General features: G+C 45.2%; 1 pseudogene; it reads right to left on the bottom strand.

The window, feature by feature from the left end:
* Window positions 1-13,318: 13,318 nt before the first annotated feature.
* On the bottom strand, window positions 13,319-16,365 carry LOC139070178 (E3 ubiquitin-protein ligase TRIM39-like; annotated as a pseudogene).
* Window positions 16,366-17,510: the final 1,145 nt, after the last annotated feature.

Below are 17,510 nucleotides of genomic sequence, written 5' to 3'. Positions count from 1 at the left end.
CGTATGTTGAGGATTCCCCCTTCAGTGGGTGGGGACCTCGCTCACTGGGGGAACCCCTGCATCCTCTCACGCGGGGTTCCCATCGGACGTCCTGCGTCACACGTATCTGTGTTTACAGATGCGTCACTGTCGGGGTGGGGGGGCACGTGCTTGTCCCATACGGTGGCAGATCGCTGGCCCTCCCACACGCACGAGCACATAAATGTGTTGGAGCTTATGACAGGGAGGAATGTGATCAGACACTTCGCTGCCCTTCTCGAGGGCCGTCATGTCGAAGTTCACACAGACAACCGGGTAGCGGCAGCCTACATAAATCGCCAAGGGGGAGTTCGATCCCTCCCACTGTTGCGTGTCGCCACAGATTTACTGTGTTGGACACATGTCCACCTGCTGTCCATCAGAGCCATCTACATTCCGGGGGTACTGAATGTAGCGGCAGACATTCTGTCGAGAGGGGGACCCCGCGACTCCGACTGGCGTCTACATCCTGCACTGATATCACAGATCTGGATCAGGTTCGGGGAACCGTCTGTGGATCTGTTCGCGGCTCGCGAAAACGCTCAGTGTCGCCTGTGGTTTTCCCTGAGTCCCCGGGACGGACCCCCGCTCGGGGCGGACGCCTTCTCACACCAGCCCTGGCCTCGAACGCTCCTTTACGCGTTTCCACCAGTCCCTCTGATTCCCCGTCTCCTGGACCGAATTCGGTCGGAACAGCTCTCGGTGATTCTGGTGGCTCCCAGGCGCGTGTCCGCGTCATGGTTTCCGGACCTGCAAGCGCTAGTGTCCGGCTCCCCGTGGAGGCTCCCGTGGAGGGCGGACACCCTTCTCCAGGCGGATGGGATAATCAAACATCCTCCGGAAATAGGCCAACGGCTGTGGGTCTGGCCGCTGAGCGGTCACGCTTAGAGGCTTCTGGGCTGCCGCATGATGTGGTGGCCACGATTCAGAGTGCGCGGGCGCCCTCTACCATTGCCTCTTACGCTGCTAAATGGGCAGCTTTCCAGAACTGGTGCGCAGAACGGAATGTTCAAGCGCTCTCCTGCCAGCTGGCGGATGTCCTATCGTTTTTGCAGATACTGATGGACAGGGGCCTCGCATTCAGCACTGTTAAGACATATGCTGCAGCTATCTCATCATGTCATCAGGGTTTTGGAGATAGATCTGTTTTCAATCATCCCCTCACAAAACGTTTTCTAAAAGGTGTCAGAAGGAACAGACCTGTGTCCCGCCCGCTTTTTCCCCAATGGGATCTAACGGTGGTTCTGCACGGCTTATCTGAAGCTCCATTTGAACCCTTGGACCAGGTCTCACTCAAGTTCCTGTCGCTTAAAACTGCATTGCTGCTGGCGCTAGCATCAGTTAAGAGAGTGAGTGACCTAACCGCCCTCTCAGTGGCTCCCGCATGCCTCAGGATCCGGGAGGATGGCGGGTCTGCTGTTTTATGCCCCAACCCAGCCTTTGTGCCCAAAAGCATTAATGCTTCCTTCAAATCCAGGTCAATTTCATTGGCTGGACTTTTTCCTCCTCCCCATAATTCTGAGGAGGAGGCGGCTTCTCACCTTCTCTGCCCGGTGCGCGCGCTTGTACGGTATGTGTCACGCACTTCGGAGATTCGTCGCTCACAAAACCTGTTTGTGCACTACAGGGAGTCTTCCCTTGGTCAGGCGCTGTCGGCCCAGCGCCTTTCACGCTGGCTGTGTGACGCCATTTCCCTCGCTTACACATCATCAGGGCGGGATCCCCCTGTGGCACTCAGGGCTCACTCAGCCAGAGGGATTTCCGCTTCGATGGCGCTCCTCAGTGGTGTGTCAATGGAAGACATTTGTCAGGCTGCTTCATGGGCTTCACCCTGTTCCTTTACTCGTTATTATTTACGAGATGTGTCTTCTGGATCCATCACTCGTTCAGTGCTTGGACCCCAGCAGGCTGAATGAATGCTTATGGCACCTCATTGGCCTTGCTGAGATGGATTTTATCCTCTTGTGGATGATGTTTTTTTTAGTGGGGGCCCCTCTCTTATGTGCCTGCCTCAGTCTTTAGGCCTGGTCTGAGGCTGAACGTCCCCCACTAGAGGAGTTTTGATTGGGTGTGTCCATTGGTTGTGTTAACCAGTGGGGCGTAAACCCATCCAGCTGCGCTTTATTCCAATAGCAGCTAGCTTAAGGGCTAAGACTAGACGAAATAGAACGTTGGTTACGTATTGTAACCCCAGATTCTATGAGTCTAGTCGCAGCCCTTAAGCCACTGGCCCCACTGGTTATGATGGGAATAAGAGCCATTGGAGGTGAGCAGTGGGGTCACTGCGGTTATATACCACGAGGGGGCCCACTATTGGTGGGCGTACATTTAAGCTCTTCATGATTGGCTGATGCGGAGATCATCCTTCCAATAGCAGCTAGCTTAAGGGCTGCGACTAGACTCATAGAATCTGGGGTTACAATACGTAACCAACGATCTCGAACGTCAGACATTAAAGGATTGAGTTCTCGTGTTTCCCGTCATCCAATTGTCCCAAATAAAGCACATACATCTCTTATAGACATGGTATGTGGCCATCAATCAAGTCAAGCGACAAATTACAAGTAATTAAAAGTTTATTTAGTCAAAGAAAAAACTGTTAAAAAGAACTTAATTTCTAATCTGTTACTGGTTACTTTTATTGTATTTTGTTTTTGTTTACTTTATTTGAGTGTTTTTTACAATCATTGTGAAATTCAAATACATTGATGCTTTTCGTGTTTAAATTTCACTTTTTAAATTCAGTATATGTGTCAATGTCTGAGTTTGTTTATTAGATGCGGTTAGGTATTTATTGGTATTTGAACTAAAAACTAATAGTTTTATATTTGACATGCATGATTAAAAACTGTAAATCTATGCTACTGAAATTTTTCATTTAAATATATTCATTGTATATTTCTTGTTAATAATTACATTACATTTATTAGGACTAAAATCCCTGTAAATCTATTGTGGATTTAGTTTTGCCTTGTGGCCACTAGAGGGCGCATGATATGACATAAATTACCTTGATTTATTGATTTTTTAGTAGGTTATATACTTGAAAACATTCTGGATGCCCCGTTAGTTAGACTAATCGTGATGTTAACACAAATATAAACCCCGTAGTGATTTTTACGTGGCATGTTTTGTTTTGAAGAAAACTCCAGGAAGTGTTGATAAATAATAACCTTTAATAATCACAAGCGTTGCCTGTAGTTACAGTTTTAGTCCGCTAGAGGACGACAAAATCATTAATCTCGAACGCCAGACATTAAATGATTGAGTTATTTTCGTGTTTCCACTTTGTAGCTTAAATATATTCATTTTATTTTACCTATTGATAACTTAATTTTAATAATTTAGAGTAAAATCCCTCCAAGTCTACTGTGGATGAAGTTTTGCATTGTGGCCGCTAGAGGGCGTGTGATCTGATATATTTGTAGCGCTGTTAGCTAGCTGCTAATATTTTGTATGCAATTTGATTGTATACTTTCACCTTGTTCAATAAAGTTTTGAAAAAAAATAGCTAGCTGCTAATACTTCCTGTTTTAGCTCTTTATTTAATCTTGTGGAAGACAGAGAATTAACATCGATTTGTTGGTTTTTATTTGTTTGTATACTTGAAGACGTTCTGGATGTCCCATTATTTAGACTAATTGTGATGTTAACACAAATATAAACCCTGTAGTGATTTTTACGTGGCATGTTTTATTTTGTAGGAAACTACAGGAAGTGTTGATGACCAATATCTTCTGAGCTTTACAAGCGCTGCCTGTAGTCACAAAATTCCTTAATGGCCATGCTTCTCAGTGCCTCCTGGCAACGCCTACTTTCATGGCATTTTTTCAACTCTTGACTAGGGTTGGAGTTACATTTTCTCCTCCTCCTTCCCTCCTGAGCTACTGCTACATTTCTATGGCCACACCTCATCCCTAAGCCCCCACCTCCCAGTCAGACATTCTCTTCTGATTCTGTCTCGAACAACAGCACTTTCTCCTTAGTGCCCGACAGCCTTGCAGCACCAAGGCTCATTATGCAAATGAGTTAATGGCATCAATAGGAGATGACTAACAACATTTAAGACAACCACGGAAAAGCTGGCAACACTAATCCAGAACAGTTTTATTTCTGAGCCACCAGGGTTCCGGGGTCCTGAAATATCAGGTATCACCGTATAGTGTGCTGCTCAGAGAAACAAAGGATCCACAAATAAAAGGGAGGATCTGCACTTTGGTGGTGCTATACCTACCTGAAGATAACATGCTGTAGATCCAGAGTTGGCGTCACAGTTATCATGAGCTAATCCTTCAATAATGAAGTGACTCACTGAATCAGCCCAGCAGCAGATAAAGTCAGCGAGTGCTGAATTGTGCTTTTCAACTATTAAATAATAGTGTTTCACGAGGGAGCTGGCTCTTCTTCAGTCAGCTCCCAGCTAGCCTCAGTGGTATTTCACTGTAAGGCGCTTCTGCTTTGGCTTCTAGTGTTACACCTATGGATGTCTTTTATACAGTGTGAGCTGGCTGCCAGTGACCCAAAGCAACATCCTCCACTCGTGTTGTCACAGGAACCGGTGTCACATGGAGGTAAACTCAGTTTATTTATTGCTGATGTTTTTCTGTCTCAGGAAGCTGAGCGAGGTTGTTGTTCATATAGACATAAAGATGCTAGAACAAGCTCTGTGTCCACGGACTCTGTTGGCATACGTTCTGCACATGGGAGTGTATTATGGTTCAAAAAAGCTTTTATTTTGGAAAGTAATACCATACGTTTAAAGCCAGTATTATATTCAGAGGGGCTCAAACAGGGTGAGCAGAAATCATTAATATGTGTCAAACACAAAAATCTGTCCAGGTTCTGCCTCTAATCCAAGGTCAGGTCATGGTGACAAGTCCAGAGGGGACACTCAGATATCCCTCTCCCTAGTGAGACACTGTCCTGTTCCCGCTGGCGGATGCCCAGGCCTTTGCAGGCCAGAGCGTGACTTTTGGGTTTGCCCCGAGTTAGCCTTCCAGAGGGACGTGCCTGGAAAGGTAACAGGAGGCCGCCATAGTTCAGTGTTACTGAGGATGAGACCCTGATCTGTCCACCCACCTCTAGCTCCGTCTTACCACTCCAAAACTACACAACACATTTCCTGAACTCCTCCACCTGAGGCCGACTCACTCCCAGCAACACAAAGTAAATGGGACAAAAGGCAGATTACACTACTCGTTTCTAAAAGCAGCATCTTTTATGTGCAACAGCCAAGAGCCAAAGCTAACAGGAGCTTGGGAGACAGAGCAGCTGAGGCCGACAAGTAATGTGCCATTGATCACGAGCAGAAGGAAATCCGCTACATTTGTCTCAGAGGGATGAGGATGAATCCAGACATGGAGTAAGATCACAACACGCTGCTGCCTTGCCTGAAGGCCATGTGACAGACAGGGTATCATGCTCCAACCTTCCTTGAAAGGCTCCTTTTGCTGCTTTTCTGGGGATTAAACCAGCCTCATAATGGCCTGTGGGATTTGTGACCCTGCTGGGTGACAGCCATCAAATTGGGTGGCAGACAGAGAGGAATTGCAATCCGAACACAGAGCTCAATCTGTGGTTGCCAGTCAAAGATGAAGATCTATTGACCACGAAGAGAGGAAAACCAGAGATACCGCAAATAAAGATCTGCCGCTGCGACAGGTAGCGTAGCGTGCTACCACGAAAGGAATTAGGCTGCGCTGGGTTTGCATGAGTAATCCCTAAACCACATCTCTTCCTACAACTGCATCTGCTCTTATTTTGGGGATTTGCAAGATTATTTTTCCACAGAAACTACTTTACATCCTCAACAGCTTCTCCATACAGGATCCACAGTTTCCATGGTAATATCTGGGGCAGGAGGGAGGAAGAAAAACACCACAGAGAGAGAGAGAGAAGGAGAGGAGAGAGGAAGGAAAAAGGAAGGAAAAAGTATTCATAGTTGACATGGAAATAACGGGATTCATTATATTGAGCCAGCTGATTCCCTCTATCACCAGCAACAGCCGGCGTGAGAACGCTGGTGTTTGAGCTGTGATGAATTACTGCCAGGGTCAAAGTGGTGTGGGCCGTGCTTACTGGTCAAACAAGTCCAAACTCCTCCGACCCATCCCAAAGCCCCCCCACACAGAAGCATCCCCAACCCCAATTAAATGTTTTCTCTGTCTGTCTTCCTGCTGTTTACTCGGCCCCAGCTCCCCGTGCCAGGTCCAGCCCTGTGCTTTAGGTTAATTCCTGCAAAAGCACGGGAAACTTCGTTAGAGGCAAATAAAATCCCTTTGGTCCTCTGACGTGAAAAGTTTACTAGTAAATGTTGGCGTCAGCAAAGCGCCGGCTGGGCTCGGGCTGCCGTTGGGTTATAGAGAAAAGGTTTTTGCCCGATAATTGAGGATTTTTATTCCCACCGACTCACAGCAGTCTCACGGTCAATTTAACAGAATTGTGTGGGAGAGAAAATGCAGCTGTTGTGATGAGTTTGTGTGTCGATCCCACAAACAGGTTTTACATTTCAAAACAAGAAGCAGGATGAGCAGCAGACACCCGCGCATCTACACCCACATCAGCACCCCGAAGAAGAAGAATACATCAAATATGGATGTAAGGATAGACATGAAAGTGTTTCAGCAGTTTCTGTTGATGCAGCAGATCAGGAATGACTGACACGTCGTGGTTAACTTCCTTCTGACCCAAATGGTCACACATTCAATGCATGGCATCAGGATGTAAAAATCTAGCAGGAGGAAGATCAGTGGTCCAGACTCCATTTCACTTCTCAGGACCAAGTCAAGCCGATCTCTTTAAATCTCACAGACTCCCGTGTCATAAAGGACTGACCCGCTCAGCTGATGCAACAAATGACCAGTTAGACTCGGACGTGTCAGGACATGAAAAACAGAGACACCGTCCAAGTGGAGGTGTGTTTTCCTGTAGGAAAAACAGGTAACATTCATGTTTATGTTTATGCATTTAGCAAACGCTTGTCCAAAATGACCTACAAGTGAGGATGAAGCCAGCAGGTTGCCTTTGAGGCTTCATGTTTCATAAGAAGCCCAGTCAGTAGAGAAATAACACACTTTTAAGCTTGAAGGGGCTTGTTTTTTATTTCTGCCCAATTATTTTTGGAAACTGCACCCAGCGAGTGATGAATGTCCTGTGTTGGAAACATCGACATGTGGGACTAAAAGTGGGCCAGCAGGATCTGAACACAATCTCCTAACTTCTGCTTATTGTACCGAGGGAGTAAACATCAATAACATAACTGTAACAGGAGCCCAAATTCCTAAATCATTCACAACGTTCCACAGCTACGGTGGCTTTGGGTTTTAGGATTCCTATTGTTTCATGAAGCTTCAGTGTTTAACGACATTTTCATGTTGAAGCCCAGTTTTGTTGAGGTCTAAACGACGGTCTGCTCATGAGAATTTAGACAGCTTACCTTAGCCCAGGAGGTGCACAACACCAGAGCATGATACTACCACCACCGTGCTTCAGAATTTGCCATCATTACTACTTATGGTCAGCAAGAGCTGCCTACTCCATGTTTGCATGCATGCCTGTGTGTGTGTACGTGTGCGTGTGCGAGTGTGTGCGTGCGTACGTGTGCATGTGCGTGTGTTTGTATGTGTGTGTGTGCTTGCACGTGCCTGTGTGTGTGTGTGTGTGTGTGTGTGTGTGTGTGTGTGCGTGCGTGCGTGCGTGTGTGTGTGTGTGTGTGTGTGTGTGTGAATAAAACATACATGTTTTCTTTAAAAGAGCTTTGATTTCTGGATGTTTGCCTGGATTTTGGAATTCTGAAGGACACCCCTAGAAAACATTTAGTAAAATAAACCCACGTACAGCGTTACACTTTACAGCAGTAGGTCAGAAGGTAGAGCGGGTGTCCTGTAATCAGAAGGTTGCAGGTTTGATTCTGACTCCGACCAGAGAATGCTGCTGTTGTGTCCTTGGACAAGAACCCACCGTAGCTGCTGGTGGTGGGGTTTTATTAAAACTGTTGTGACAAACACAATCAAGTCCAGTAGTAGTGTCATATTTGCCTTTCGACGAGTGATGGAAATTTTTTGTTTCTCCTGTTTTCTTCTGATCAACAATCTCAGATTTTATTTATTTATTGTTTTGGAAGATGACACCGATCGGTGGTGTCCGGTCCTGATCCTCGGGAAACACTTTGCTACATCCTTTAGCTCAGAGGCTCTTATTTTTGGTCCTGGAGGGACAGTGTCCAGCAAGTTTTAGTTGTTTCTCTGCTCCAACACATTTAATTGAGTGGATGAATCACCTGTTCAGTAGCTCATGCAGCTTCGCAGAAGGCTGTCAGTCACCTGTTTGTTGGCATCAGGTGTGCTGAAGTCCATGTGTTGGACCACAGAAACATGGACACCAAAAACATGAAGGATGGTGGTGGCCCTTGAGAACCAGAGTCCGGTAGAGCTGCTCTTGATTAATCTGCTTAGTTTTGATTGGGATTTCTAAAGGAACTCATCCAGAATGTTGGTGTTGTTTCTTGGAAACGCTGATCATTGTCTTATTGGACCTGGTTTTGCCCAAGGCTAACTTTTATGGAGCTTCTGATGTATTTCTTGTTTCCCGTGGATCATCTCAAATCCAGGGATAATGTCCGTGGCCATGCTGATGGATGTGAGTCATTTTGTTTCGAGGAGAAGACGACGGTGCTCATCACCGACAGCATGAAGCAGTACGGACTCCACTTTACTACGACAAGCACACAAAGAACTAGTGAAGAAATCAATGACCTCACCTCTAAATACATTTACCTCACATCAATGAACTGACTTAGCTTGAAGCTAAACGGTTAATACAGAGATGCAGCTAAATGGTAGGAACATCTAGTGAGTGAAAGTGGGGTCAGTCCACATATTTAAAATACTTGACTGTCTCATTCTGATTCTACTTTTACAAGTTTTCATTCCGAGGTTAGTTATGTGGAATTATGTGCTTAAAAACAGCTATTGTGACCTTTTACCCTTGACCCCTCAGTGGCCCCAGGACTGAAACCAAACTTCTGTCGGCTCTGGTTTCAACTCTGTCGATTTAAATAGGATTTGAAGCCATGTCGCTGTTTCACAACAGGGATACAATCCAGATGCTGTGACCTCTCACAGCTGTTGTGCTTTCATATAAAGGGATGGTTCTCATCTGTTCAGGACTCAGGGTCATTAACAAGTAGTATCTTACCTGTTGTAGATAGCTCTTTGAATGACCTCAAGTTGGTAGATTACTGATGAGTGTGATGAGCCTCAGCTTTTCACCACAAGGCAGGACGAAGAGGATTTTGAAACAGTTGTCTGAAACTCATTACAGCGCGTGAGCGCGGCGTTTCAGGAGACGTTGGATTGCTTTCAGTTTGATACACTCTGTAGAAATGGTAGAATTGTGGCAAGGTGGAGAAACAAGGGCCTAACCCCAGACTCCCAGGTGAGAGCTCTAACCATCCTTTTGGCCAGGTGGCCAGGGCGCATGATCAGTCGGGATGCAGTGACACTCACCCAGTCACTCGAGGAAGAGTGGCAGAGGAACCCCAAATCCAGGTGTGAGAAACTTGTTGCATCTTGACCAAGAAGACTCGTGGCTGTATCAGCTCAGAAGGTGCTTCTACTAAATACTGAGCAGTCTGAATACTTAGAACCATGTAATATTTCTGTTTTTCCTTTTTGATAAATCTGCAGAAATTTCTAAAAGTCCGTGTTTTTCTGTCAATATGGGGTGTTGTGTGTGTGTTGATGAGGAATTTTTTTTTTTTTTTGATTTTGGGAAATGCTGCAATATAACAGAGTGAAAAATTAACTGTATGACTACTTTCTGTACCCACTGTAAAGTCTACTTTTTGGCTCAATCCTTTTTTTTCTGTGTAGTTTTCCTCGTCTGCTGCGAAACCAGATTTAGCCCCACGGCTGTTAGCTCGGTCAGAACTAGCCTCCGTTTCTCCAGGATGAGGTCACTGAAGGAGCAGGGAAGATATACATTTTTCATAATCTTTCCACAGAATCCCAAGACAAAAGATCTAAATGTTCCCTCTACGAGGCAGATTTCTGCATTCAGTCACCCCTTAAGTCCAATGTCACCTTGTGCCCGTTCATAATCAGAAACCAAGTGAATTTAGTTGCCACTTCTCACAAGTCCTGCAAGTCCTTTCAAGAGGAAAATCTTTTCATTGGATGGATCAATCAAAAAGAGCAAGTGTGCCTGTCAAAGGAGCAGAAACCTTAATTAATGAGTATCATCTGAGTCCTCTGCAGGAAGTTAATATTTTCCATCACACCAGCGTGTCGAGGAAACATGATTTGGGGGAAGAAATGATTTCCTGCTCGAGTGTCACCGTTCTAATAAGCGTTTATCATGTTGGTTGACTTGTAATTATTGTTAATGACATTGTGCTGATGACAAGCAGGAGCATTGCAAGTTATTGCTTGTCTTAGCGAAACCAATAACAAGTAAAATAACATAATCAGTAGAAAGGAACGATGCTGGTTGAGAGCGTGCAGCAGTGCGTGATGCTGCAGTGTAATTATGATCCTATGAACTGCTTGCTGGCAGGTCCTTTATTAAACAAACAGGATGTTCTTGTTCCTGCTGGTGGCTGGAGTGGACACCAGTGACAATCTCCACAAACGGGAAGTGTTTATGACGTTCTCGGGTATGTGGCAGGCACGCTGCAGCGGATCAGTGTAAGACCAGCTTACATGTGAGGCATTTAGCTTATGCACTCCCGCAGGGAGCTTTAATGTTGACTATTTAAAGACTCTCGCAGACTGATCTAAGGTGCAGGTTTGATCCTGCAGCCAACCACAAGTCTCAGTTAGAAGAGTAAATTACAGGAAGACCAGCCTGTACTCTCCATGCTCACTAATGCTGCTTTGGTAAATTCTTCTGTAAGTTTTAACTAAAGGTTTTTGAGGATTTGGTGTTACATTACATGAGGGGTGACATTTTTAAAAAACACCACATTGACTACCATTTAAATGCAGACGATTGCCAATTATGTGCCTCTGTGAAGCCTAATGACTCCTTACAGCCCCTTGTTGAATGCTGCAATGATGTGAAGAGCTGGCTGTTGGAAAACTCTCTTTAGCTGAACGATGCCAAGACAGAGGCCATCATTTTCAGCCCTAAGACTTCTCAAAGTCCCCAACTGACCCTTCCATTTATCGCAAGTGGGTTGAAAACCCGTGTCACAAACTTAGGGGTTGTGATGGATGCTAAACTAAAAATGGACATTCATGTCAACCAGGTAGTTAAGACCTGTTTTTACCACCTGAGATCTCTCTAAAGTTAAGCCCATTTTAAAAAGGCATCATCTCCCTTCAGTTGTCCATGCCTTCATTACTTCCCGTCTCGACTACTCTAATTCAGTGCTATATGGTATCTCCTCCTCCACTCTCACTCGCCTTCAGCTTGTGCAGAACACAGCAGCTTGATTCTTGACTGGCACCAGGCAGCGAGAACACATCACGCCGGTTTTAGAAAATCTCCATTGGCTCCCCATCCATCTCCAGATAGTTTAAGATCCTGGTTTTTGTGTTTAAATCCCTCAATAACTTAGCACCTGGCTACTTGTCTGAGCTCATTCACCCTTATGTTCCTACAAGATCCCTCCGATCAGCCGACCAGCACCTCCTACATGTCCCTAGCTCCCGCTGTAAATCCCGCGGGGAGCGCGCCTTTTCAGTTTGTGCGCCGAAGCTCTGGAACCACTTGCCCCTCCTGATCAGACTCCCTTCCTCTCTTTCCCTTTTTAAGTCTCGTTTAAAAACTCACTTTTATTCGTTGGCTTTTAACTCAGTCTAACTTATTCTCTTTCTCCTTTTCTTTTTGATTTGAATTACTCGATTTTAATGGATTTAGTTTTTATTGTTGATTGTTTTTATTGTGTTTTTGTTCAGCACTTTGGTCGGCTCTCATGCCGTGTTTAAATGTGCTATACAAATAAACTTGGTATGGTATGTGGGCAACCGTGGTCCTCGAGGGCAGCTTTCCTGCATGTTTCAGTGTTTTCCCTGTTTCAGCACACCTGATTTCAATCAGCAGGTGATTAACCGGCTTCTGCAGAGCCTGATGAGCCACTGCACAGGTGAATCAACTGTGTTGAAACAGGAAAACAACAAAACGATGCAGGATACCAGCCCTCGAGGACTGGAGTTGCCCAGACCTGCATTACATTCACTTTGGAGCGGGTAGGTGGCCGAGGGAAAGCAGAGGCCAGGGAAACTGAATGAAGCTCGAGGTCTGGCAGGGTGGAGTCTCTCAGAGGTCAACGGGTTCAAACGTGATAAACGACGGTGGTTACTGAAAAGGTGTATTCACCCAGCATTCCATGTTTATTTTTATTTATTGACTTATATTTAAGAGGATAAAACCACTTGAGATGAAGCATCTCGTTTACAAGTAGGTCCTCTTGGAAACAAAGATGCAAATACAAAGACAAGATAACAGAGCGATAATTTGAATTCAAAACAAAATGGCTAATTAACACTACCACAATTTAAAAAAGCAATAATAATAAAAAAAATAAGGATAATAATAATAATAATCTTTGGACAATAAGAGATTATAAATATGTTTCCCAGTCTGATGAGTCTGGATTTCAGCCTTGTTGCTGGTGGAGTAATGCCGAAGTTCTAGTTCCACTGAGCTTGGTTTAGCCACAACAGCCTACCTGAGTACTGTTGCTGACCACGTCCCAACTCTTCCTGACCGCATGGACCCATCTTCTGATGGCTGCTTCCAGCAGAATCATGCACCAAGTCACCTCCACAGTCACCAGTCCAGAACTTTTGGGATGTGGTGGAACGGGAGCTTCTCATCATGGATGGAGCTGATGCTGCCATGCCAGGATGGACCAGAACCTCTGAGGAAGGATTTTAACACCTTGTTAAATCTATATTTTAAAGGATTAAGGCCGTTGTGATGGTAAAACCTATTACTGGCGCCGTTTTGGTGATGTTTTTAAAAAACCTTTAGTATCTGCAGATTTCTGTTTTATTTGCCGCACCAGCTAATAAAACGAAGGGGAAACGTTTTAAATGAGATTGCTCATTTACTTGAAGGCTTTTGAAAAACTCTTTGACTCAAGAAATGTTTACAAGTCATCTCACATCATTCTTCCACTGATCACTGAGAATCTTCTTTCTCTAAAAATCACAAAGTAATTTTCCTGAGTGGCTTCTTGAGCTTTATCGACAAAAGCCTAAAATGCTGCCTTTCTGTCATTCGTCCCAAATTTATTTATAGAAACTTTGCCTCTGTTGGATTTAAGTCTCCACTTTGATTCCTTTGTAGCTTCTCTATTCACAAAGCTGCTGTTTCTACTTAACCCCCCTTCCATGTTTGAACCAGCAGATGAAAATCACCCAGCAACAAAAATCTGTTTCTGTTTCTGAGGACGTCTCCAAGCTCACCTCTCCACCAGCAGGACTTCATTCACCCAGATCAGAACCTCTAACAGATTCTTTGTTTTCGGAGCTTCGTGAATAAAAAGATCAGGGTGGCTGTTCGACAGGACAGATCATCAGAGGAGCGGAGTTTCTACCTCCATCATTCAGACCAGGAACAAAGAACGGGTGGAGTTTATCAGAGAAGCAGAAGCCAGTAAAGGATCAGAGCTGCAGCTTCTACATCATAAAAGGAGACCACAACCCCCTCATCATCCACAAACACCCCCACCTACTCCAGACCAGAATCAAGATGGAGACCTCCTTGAGGACCATCACAAGCTTTGTACTGATTTCCATTTCTCAAATTAACAGTCCAGTAATAATTGTCGGGAACTCTCCCTTCCTGTTGATGGACCTTCTGACCTGAACCTCAAAGTCAAATCTGCCTGAAGATAAACTCTGTATCCCCAAAACAGTAAAACAATCTCCCTGGATTAACTGGAACATCCTCCAGCACATCTTTATGATAGACTTGTTCTCCATCATCATCGTCATCATCATCATCATAAACTTGTTCTCCATCAGCAGACAGGTCCAGGTCAGGATGTGCCGTATCAGGATCAAGAGTTACATCTACTGCAGACCCCTGGACCTCCTTCAGCTCAGCCTCCATCAGGTTCTTCATCTTCTTCTGAGAGTCTTCTCCAGCTGATGCACAGCTCTCATCACAGTCCTCTCATATGATGGAGGATGAACTCTGAACTTTGTCCAGTCCTTGGTGGGTGGAGCAGCTTTCAAGGAGCTGAAGCTCTGGAGAAGGTGGAGGTGGTCTTCAGAACCTGAGAGCTGCTTCACCTCAGAGCTCCTCTTCATCAGCTCAGAGATCTCTGGTTCCAGATCTTTGATGAGGTCTTCAGTCTGGTTCTCTGTAGTTTTCTGTTTGTCTTCAATGTCCTTTATGGGCTCCTTTATGCTTCTCTCAACAGACTTCTTCAGATCAGTAAAGACCTGAACACCTTCTGCTTTCTATCTGCAGCATCTTTACTGATCTTCACCGACTCTCTAACCTCTTGAATCTTTAGTCGTCTGTTCTGGATCATCTGTTGAACTTCAGCATGTCTTCTCCAGCTCTGGAGAAGACATGCTGAAGTTCATGGCCGCTTCCAGTCGGCAACAAGATGGCGCCTGAGCTTGGCTTAGCCGCAGTCACCGGCCACTTTTTCAAACTTTTCTCCACTAACCTCCTCTTTTCCACCTTGCTCCTGTCTGCGATCCTCTTCAGTAGTGTCCCTGCTACCATCTCCTATGATCGCCAGACTCTTTTGTCCTTCCGTTCGTTCACGATCGCCCAAGACGCACCGAGGACGTACCATCCTGTTTGTTTACCTGAGTGGCGCACCTGCCCGGAGCCAAACGACAGTCCTGAGCTGTGCACCTCCGGCTATGTTTGTCCGGTCCCGGGAAAACGTCGGAGGAAAAGAGGTAAATGAGCAGGAATCCGGGTGAGATTAAGACTTCTCTTAAAGCGAGGTTTATCTGGTAAACATTGGAGCGATCTTCTAGCTTCTTGTCCTTTGTTTGGTGACCTGAGCGCCACTTCCGCATTCCCGCCAGGCCGCGTTGGGACGCGGTTCATCCGTCCAAGTTTTTTAAGGTCGGTTTATCTTCATTCCTCTGTAGTTTCTCCTCCTGTTCCCTCCATAAGTGGTTTTTATAAACACCGTGGATCTAACCCCGCTAATTTACGTCCACTAACTCCAGCTGTTTGTGTAGTTTCTGATTCCTCCACCTCACTCAGTATGGCTCTGTTAAATTCCCACTCTGTTAACAATAAGTCCTTCCTGCTCAATGATCTAATTCTCTCTAAAAACCTGGATTTTCTGTTTCTGACTGAAGTTTGGCAGCGAACATCTGATTATTCTGGTCTGATTGAACTCTGCCCCATTGGTTATTCTTTTCTTAGCCAGCCCCGGGGTTCTGGTCGTGGTGGAGGCCTAGCTGTTGTTTTCAGAGACCATCTTCCATGTAGCTCTACAACCTCTGGTCACTTTGCTTCCTTTGAACTGCAGCTGGTTAAAGTCGGGCGTAAGGACCCGTTCTACTGTGCTGTGTTCTATCGTCCACCTGGTCCAAACAGTTCTTTCCTTCAGGAGTTTAGTGACTTTCTATCCTCCACTGTGAAGCTGTCCAGACTGGTGACTGTTGGTGACTTTAACATCCACGTTGATAATCCCTCTGATCTCTTTGCCATGAATTTCTCCAGCCTTATGGACTCCTTCAGCTTTACCCAGCATGTTTCTGGCCCCACACACACCAGGGGGCACACTCTGGACCTTGTTTTTACCCTGAGTCTAAATGCTGACAGCGTTTGTCCTGAGGACGTTTATATTTCAGATCACCATTGCATTTTCTTTAACTTGTCAGTTTCTGCGTCCCAACCTCCTGCTCGCCGTATGGTTAGTTCTCGTTTTCTTAATGAGAGCACAGCTAGCAATTTTTCTGCTGCTTTTGATCCACCCTGTTCTTCTGATAACGACCCAGATTCCTTAACTTCTCAGTTTAACGAGCACTGCCTCTCCATTCTGGACAACATCTGTCCTGTCAGAACCAGATCAGTTCCTGCAGTGAACCCTACTCCCTGGTTTAATGACAGCCTTCGCAGCCTGAAGCACCAATGCAGAAAAACGGAGCGTTTGTGGAAGAAAACCCATCTCCACATCCATCTGCTGCACCTAAAGGATCTTCTGACATCCTTTAACTCTGCAGTCAGAGATGCAAGGGTTTCCTATTTCTCCAACCTGGTGTCCCAGAGCAAAGGGAACCCCAAGGTGCTGTTTAACACCATCAGCAGCATCGTCTCTCCTGCCTCTCTTACAGCCTCCATCCACTCTTGTTACAGACTGAGAACTTTCTGTCTGTCTGGTTTGGCAGCTGCTGGGTTTCTGTTCAGCTTCATATCTGAATTGATCAACCATTTCTCTGAAGGTGTTGACTTTTAGTTCAGGTCTGGTCTTCTTGAACAGATGGGACACTGGAAGCTCTTGCCACCATCCCAGTGTTGGGTGATGCAGGTCTTACAGAAGTTGTGTCCACATGGCATGGTGACTGGATCAGTGAACACATCCTGACAGACGGATCCTCAAATCTCAGGCTGGTGCCAGCAGACATGTCTGAACTCTGAGGACAAGAGTCGAAGAGGAAACTACAGAGTAAAGCAGATCTAATCAGAAAAGTTTAACGTTAGTTATTTAAATAATTTAGTTTAACTCCAGATGAGTTTCAGCATTAGGAAAGCTTCTCATTTGGATTAATCCGAGTTTAGTTTTTCCTGCTGATTGATGAACCACAGCAAACCTGATCAGTTTTGTTTAATGATCACAGAGTCAGAGGAGAAAAGGTGAATTCTCCTTCAGATAGAAAGTTGGTCTCAGCTGCAGCTCTGAATCGGTTTCTCTTTCACTAAAGTGCTGTAGAAACCTCCAACAGGAAGTTTTTAATTTGCTGGTAGTCAATCGGAGGAAACGTCCACATACCAGGAAGTAAGTCACCAAAACCTGATGTGTTCAGTTGAACTCTGATCTGGTTCCTAAAACAGGAGCAGAGCGTCTTTCTCAGATACCAACTTACAAGGCATTCATTTAAACCAGAAGACTGTGTAAAAACAAACAAAAAAAATAACTAGTGAATTTGGTCTTTAAGCGAGGAAAGGCTAACAGGTCATACCTCTGATGGCTTAATCATCAGCTTAAATATAAAAAACAGATCATTAAAAATACTTAAATAATCCTTATGTATACTCACTTTCACCTTACAGCTGAAACCTTCACCTTATAGTTGGAAATCTTTGGTGGACAGAGAAAAAAAGTTAGTTAATCTTGATCAACCTTCCTACTCATACCGCCAGGCTCTCTCTAACCCGCGGTCGGTCCAACCGATTCAGTCCGACCTGAGTGTTGGCTTCCTCCTTGGAACAGAGAAATGCAGGAAAAATAGGTTTGAAGCAAAAACTAAAAACCGATGGAACTTTGCAACGGTCTGGTGCTGGAACGTTCTCCTTTTCAGCTTCTTCAAACAGCCAACGGTCTTGTTAAATGGTAAATG

Source organism: Nothobranchius furzeri, chromosome 5 (genome assembly GCF_043380555.1).
Source record: "Nothobranchius furzeri strain GRZ-AD chromosome 5, NfurGRZ-RIMD1, whole genome shotgun sequence".
NCBI classification, from domain to species: Eukaryota; Metazoa; Chordata; class Actinopteri; order Cyprinodontiformes; family Nothobranchiidae; genus Nothobranchius; species Nothobranchius furzeri.
This window is presented reverse-complemented; position numbering and strand designations above follow the sequence as displayed.